The sequence below is a fragment of the Neopsephotus bourkii genome, unplaced genomic scaffold (assembly GCF_033783945.1).
Source record: "Neopsephotus bourkii isolate Nb327-2 ecotype Australia unplaced genomic scaffold, CSIRO-AGI_Nbou_v1 NB_357, whole genome shotgun sequence".
NCBI classification, from domain to species: Eukaryota; Metazoa; Chordata; class Aves; order Psittaciformes; family Psittacidae; genus Neopsephotus; species Neopsephotus bourkii.
In genome coordinates this window covers 1,335,117-1,342,150 of record NW_026900863.1, presented here as the reverse complement: position 1 = coordinate 1,342,150, position 7,034 = coordinate 1,335,117, and the positions used below count along the sequence as shown (strand labels likewise).

At 35.6% G+C, this 7,034-nt stretch overlaps 1 long non-coding RNA gene across 1 annotated transcript; it reads right to left on the bottom strand.

The window, feature by feature from the left end:
• Window positions 1-473: 473 nt before the first annotated feature.
• Window positions 474-3,065, bottom strand: LOC133209668 (uncharacterized). Its single transcript, XR_009724728.1, has 3 exons — window positions 2,875-3,065; window positions 1,346-1,463; window positions 474-527 (listed from the first exon to the last, which is right to left on the bottom strand). It is a non-coding gene; the product is annotated as an uncharacterized LOC133209668 (long non-coding RNA).
• Window positions 3,066-7,034: the final 3,969 nt, after the last annotated feature.

Sequence of the window (7,034 nt, the reverse complement as noted above, 5' to 3'; positions counted from 1 at the left end):
AAGTTTAACAAGTAGTTTCAAAATATATAAATAGTATTTTATAAACCCAGTACTAGCCAAAATAAAAATACAAGAACAGCAACATCAAATATTTCAAAAGCAATGAAAACTCAAGAAATAATATGGAAATCAACCTCTGATACCACTATTCCCAGTTACACAAAGTAAATGATCATGATAAGGAATAGAGGAGAATCCAGGTAAGCCACTGAATTTTAACTTTGGCCTTTTGGGGTTTTTTTTGTTTGTTTGTTTGTTTGTTTGTTTTTAATTTTTACTTTCATCGCATTCATTTATGTTTTAACTTCTTTCACCTTACTTTTCAGTAATGAGGATCTTTCCAAGTAGAACTACTGCTTCCCTTCATATTAAACTCACTAGCAGAAAATAACATCCCAGCTGTTTGGGAGAAGTAGATATGCCTTAAAACATTCTATAATGGGGCAGACTCATTCTGCCAATAATTGGTCCTGAATACTGAATATAGCTGTTTTGCTGCTTTCCTGAATTAATCCCTAGAAGGAAGCCTATATATTTTAGAAAAAGAATGTTTCAGTGCTCAGAACTGCTTGCATTTCTACTTTAACTGAAAGAAGCATTTATGTGTCATTGCTGCAATTTGCCCTCATTCACACTGGCATTTTCTAGTAAATGTTGCCGAAGTTAAGACTTAGGTGAGAAAATATATGTAATTGGATGACATCACAATTGGCATAGTGTTCGTCTTCTGAAGTGGTAGACTTGTGCTAAAAAGCCTAATGCTTAAGTTAGAGTATCTAGGCTAAGTTTGGCTAAAGTTAGACTTTGTAAAGGCTGATACACTGCTTCACTAAATGACACAGTAAGTTTCATGGTTGGAAATTTTTGTGCATCATGTATTTCAGGCCATTCATACATAATTTGTCTGTGCAAAAGGATTCGCTGTATTACTAAAGACACTATAATCATTAACACAAAGTGTCAGGAATGATTACAAGCCATCTTCCCTGAAGCGCTTTGTAAGATATTACAACCAATATTAAACAGTTACTTACTTTCAGATAAAACATAAATATTTAACAATTAAATAAAAGTAAATTGGTTTTAGAATTTTAAAATTAAAACTGGACTCTAAATTGTTCATCTGCCAGTAAAGCTATTGACTGCTATCATTATATAGCAAATGAAGTTGAAAATATGTCAGAATATTTTATCATCCAGGGCAAATACAGAAAAAAAAACATATCAAAGTGATTGGACCCTTCAAAAGTAACTATAAGGGGAAAAATTATACTGGCGGGGCAAAGTCACAAAAAGGCTGTTGGGTTCTTTTACAAACTTTTTCCAGAAATCTTGCAAGACATACATGCTTATAAGCAAGACTTCAACAGCTTGTGTAATTTCCAGCCTGCCCAGTCCCAGAAGGAAACTATTTGGTTGCTGTGGTTGAGGATATGCTTGTAAAGTAGAAGACAAGCAGGCAGCTGAAAACAGAATTAGTTAGCAGTTAACTTTTACAACACCCACTTTTATCTGATTCAAGCAGACTTATGTCATGCTGTACAGGTCTACAATTAGAACAGGACCACTTAAGCCCAAATAGCATCACATAGATTTTTCTTATGAGTAAGGAAACACCCATTAGGACTGTAGTGATAGGACAAGGAATAATGGGTTAAAACTTAAACAGGGTAAGTTTAGATTGGATGTAAGGAAGAAGTTCTTTACTGTAAGGATGGTGAGGCACTGGAATGAGTTGCCCAAGGAAGTTGTGAATGCTCCACCCCTGGCAGTGTTCAAGTCCAGGTTGGACAGAGCCTTGGGTGACATGGTTTAGTGTGAAGTCTCCCTGCCCCAAGAGAGGGGGATTGGAACTCTAGGTCCTTTCCAACCCTAACTACTCTACAATTCTATTAGTTTCACCTAATTAAATACTTGAGCTCACATTTTAATGAGCACAGAGACCAGCATTAATTTAGGATACATTTTTTTCAACTAAGCCAAAAAAACCACAACAAACTAACCAAAACCAAAGAAAATTAAAAAAGTTATCACCATTTTTCTACATAACATGGGATGATGCTTAAAGCTTAATTTAGACCCTTTTGGAATATTTCATGATACTATGTTCAAATAATAGCAGGCCTTAAAAGTAGAACACACTCCTGGAACATTGAAACATTTATACATCTAAACACAGCTCTTAAAAGTTACCACACTTGATTTTTGGTTTTACTCTTCTTCATTGTCTTAAGTATGAGCTATATAATCCCTAAACAACATTTTCAAAACTAGCTTGTAGAGAATAAATTGATAAAAAGCAAATTAACAACCAACACAGTCACACCACCACTACCTTTAAACCTCATGTTAGTAAGACAAGAAAAAGTCTATGGATTAACACATTTCACACAAAGAAACACTAAATAAAGCTAATAGTAGAAGTTTTTAAAAAACAATTAAAAGAATTTCCTTTGTGTTTTAGGCTCACTTGCACAGGACACACAGACTACCATAACTTTAGGGCAAGTAAAGATCTTTTCTAGTGGGTCTGAAATAAGCTCCAGGTGAAGGCTAAATGGTTTTGATAGTGAAAAAGCTAACGACCTGCCACTTGCAAAGCTGACTTTTGCCTCCAATTGATTAGAAATGCACTATACCAGTGCTAAAATAATTGTCCAGAATGAAGCTGATCTGTATAAAATTAAAGATAGTTACCCTTTTCAAGAGCTTATTGAAGAAAAATGCAGTAATCTAAATGAATTCGAAAAGTAACTTTTTTCAAAATGAAGCCATAGCGCTTCATAAATATTTAATAGCTGTCACTGGATTCTCATTATACTTGTCTTTCAATAAGAAAACTTCTACGGTGCGGTTAGAGGACTGCTGTTCTACCCGTGCGAGGCTGCAAGCTGTGGAAGCAAGCAGCAATTAGGCATGATAGTCACAAGGTGGTGCTGGGGGTCTGCGGCAGCTGGGCAGCCGGCGGAGGGGCCTCCGTATCTGACACGGCTCCTCGTTACTCTGGACGGAGTAAGAAATTGGCCTGTAAAAGCTCCGTGGCGGGGAGAACACCCGGTAGATCAACTACCACGATACACAGGGAACTTAAACAGGACATGACTGCGTTCGGGAAGCTCTGTTGTTAACGAGTGTTTGTATATGTACATATATAAAACAAATAAGTTTAGTTATTTCTAAGTAGTTTCAATAAACTACTTCTAAATAGTAAACTACTTTTGGGGTTAATTAATAGTTGTACAATTAGAACTGTTATTGATCATGTCTATATGTATATACAAAATATGTATGTTACAAAATATGTATGTTACAAAATGTAGCTTTTAAATACTCATTTGATGTTGTTACCAAAATGCTTTTCTATAGAAGAAGAAAGTAGCATTTCAATACTGAATTAACTATATATTAGTGCAGTAGGTTGAATGATGGCTGCTGTCAGCTAAATAAATGCATAGTGTGTAGAAAAAAGCAGTGGGAATTCTGAACCACTGTTTAATTATAAATTGATCTCAATGGATATCTGACTTTCAATTGGATATGAACTTAAAATGACTTGTCCAGGCACTGCTTAAATGAGGAAAAGCTAAAATTAATTTGAGTCACACTATGTCCAAGGTTGTATTGCATGTTGATTTAGTAAACCCGTTATGATACTGAGCAAGATCTAGAGCTACCAGATATATTCAAGCAAAATAATCAACTCTCTAAACTTAGGACTATAAATAAAACTTGTATCATTATCTTGTTGGTTTTAGCAGTATCTTGCAATTATGACTTTAACCATGGTTATTTAGAGCTTGAAAGGTATAGTCAATTTAACCTGATATTAAAAAAGCCAAAAACCAAAAACAAACAGGAAAAATGAAAGTATAGTTTACAAGCTGCTAGTGGAGTTATAATGTGAATTTCCACCATATTTTGACTATAAATTTATACTGAGCATGAAGAATGCACGTTTTCATAATTGGACCCCTTGGTTGCATAAATCCAGGAATATTATTGTGAGGCTCCTGACCTACTCAAATATATATTAAATAATATAAAAATCTAAATAAAAGTACTGGAAAGTTTTCATAAGAGAACACCTGAATGCTTATATTTGAAAGCCTCTCACACCTACTAGCCAGATTTTTGCCAAATAAAGATGTGAACTCACGGAACGCTGGTTACGGTTAGAATGGTAAGAAAAAAAGCCAAACATATTTGTTCAGAGACGACTGAAATAGCGAGATGAAATCATTTGGATGAGGTAAGTCCCAAATAGTATAAGGAGGATTAGAAACAGTATGTTACTGACCTTCAATCTGTTGTTGTAATTAAAGAGCTATGTGAATTCGTTACAAAACAGCTTGGGTGTTAGTGTTACTGCTCTTGGATTTCACAGTAATAAATTAAAACTCATACACCTGTAAATTCTATTTAATTGAAGGCAAAAGTATGTCAGCAAGAAAAAAAAAAGGCACAACAGTTTAACATTTAGCAACTGGAATACATGGAAGGGTTAAACCTGAGCTTTTATGAAGTTCCACTAGCAGGTAACATGACTTTAAATTGTGTAAAATTGAATGTTCTTAAATAATTAACAGCAACAACATGCACAAAAAAAAAAACAAAAAAACAAAAAAAAAAAACCCTCAACAACCTGATGCTCCAACAAGTTTTGATCACAGTGAGCCCTAGATCTCATGCCAAAATGACTTGCACAGCTATACCTCTGATGAGGTGCTTCTCAATAGGCTGCTATTAGTTGCTGGCTTCATATACCATTTGGGGTCTCAAGCACCACTAGTTAACATGTTTGCCAGCTCATAAGTGATACTGAGCAGTTAGCATGGAATGACTGTGGGGCTTTATAATGTCATTTGGCTTTATGTAAAGAAAGGTAACAAGCTCCCTGTTTGGAGGGTTGGGAGAGGGGACCCAACACATCTACTTGATGAAATTATTCTACTACTTGTTTGCAATTTTTGCCTGCTAGCATAGGTGAGACTTACAAACCATGCATTTACATTTTATACAGGGTCAGCAGTGCATCAATTACATTTAGTGATCTAAAATGTCAATAAAAGTTAATATGCTTAGGAAACATTTATGCTTCGGTAACTACTGGATTTGTAGAATATTAGGAAAATAGCTGCTATTGAGATCACAAGCAGGAGAAAAGTTTCTAGAGCAAATATATAGTTGTATTGGCAAGCAAGGGACTAGATACAATCCAAAGTGAAGAGAAACATGAAACGTAAAAGTTTTCCCATATCTCAGTGGGACAAATGTATTACAAATGATGGACATAATGACCTTATCATTCTATGCTCTTAAGGTAACAGCTAGCTTCAAAGCTAAGTACAACTCCAGCTATATACCCAAACTATAAACAGTGGTACAATGAAACTATTAGATATAGTAACATTGGTAAACGACCTTGTAGCAATCACTCCACTAGACAAACCTGTATTGCCTGTCAGATAATAGCATCTAATGTGTGTTTTATACTCACAAGAAGTAGATGTTATCTGTAAAACAGTATCCTAGTATCCTAGGGGAAAGAGAACAGTTCTGAAGTTAACGATGTGTTCTAAATAATGAATTGGTTACTTGTATCTAAACTCCTGACTCTATTTTAAAGGCATAAATTGAAATTCTAAGCTGAGGAAAACTATGGAATTTCTACTGTATTTCATATTTCAGCTGTTCCACATGACTGTGGAACTGAAGGTGTGGGAGAAGCAGCAGCTATTTTAACAGTTTTATGATTTATCATGCTATAGCAGTTAACGGATCTGATGGAGTAATCATGTTAATACTTAGCATTTACAATGTATTTTATATTTTTCCAAGATGCACTCTACTAAATGTGCAGAGAATTATATGGATTTGTTAAAAAAGTCACTGTTATCCTTGTAAAACAAGGGGGTTTAGCTGTGGGTATTTGGTGTGGTTAATCACATGGTGAATGCAGCAGAATCAGGATTAGAACAGGATTGTCATTTCCTAACCCTGTTTTAATCAACTTGGAATTCTTGCCAGTTTATACAAGTCTCTATTTAATGTTTAAACCCATTTCTATTTACAAAAGCTAAACTCCCATTTTGACAGAAGGGCAGAAGTAGTATCATTTTGACAGTAGTGGTAGTTTTACTGGCTTCCTCTGTAGAATTCTACACTACGTGTTTACTTTCCAAGCCCTTTTTATCTTAAGACATCTATTTCTGTCCTGGCTGCTCCAAATTGGGTCATTATCCTTGCAGCTACTTAAAGCCTGTTGCTTAAATTTAACCCTGCATTACCAGAAACATGTTTCTTCAAAGGCAGAATCTGCTTTCTGTGCAATGGCTTTTGTTAGGAATGTTGCATTAAATATGAGAATAAACCTTCTACACTCCCTGATGTGGTTAGAGAAAGTGCAATAAATACATGAATCTAGCAGAACAAACTAAAAATTTAACCACTGCTTAAAAGGTAAAAATTACTCAGGTTCTCCTTTGGGGTAGAGAAAATGGTACATAGACAGCTATGCTTGGGATCTCAACCATCAGAACTGCATGGTGAAATGCCCCACCTGATTAATTTTGTTCATCTTTGTGGGTATTACCGAGATTGTCAGTGGCTTAGAAAATCTGTGAGTTCTGGGCAATCTAACACTATGAAATCCCTCCCTGATGCATGACTTAAAAATGAGTAGAAATTAGAGCAAGCTGAGGAGAAAAACAAGGATATTTTTTGGCTGATAGGTGTGCTGCAAGCACTGTAACTTGTTGTGTAGCTCTTAGTTTGGATGTTAACGTCTACAGGCTCCAGGGAAAGGTCTGAGTCAATAAGTAGATGGCGACATCTCACGGGCAGGTGGCCTTAGCAGCCCCTGCTGAAGAAAGCGGGCACTAGGATAAATCACACTTATGCCATTCTATTGTCAGAACCAAAGACTCTCCTATGGAATATTGTGCAGGATCCTCTGCTTTGAAAGTTTCCCAGATAACACCTAGCACTAGGTACGCTTATCCTCTCATCACTTACTCTGTGTGTTTCCTTTGCGT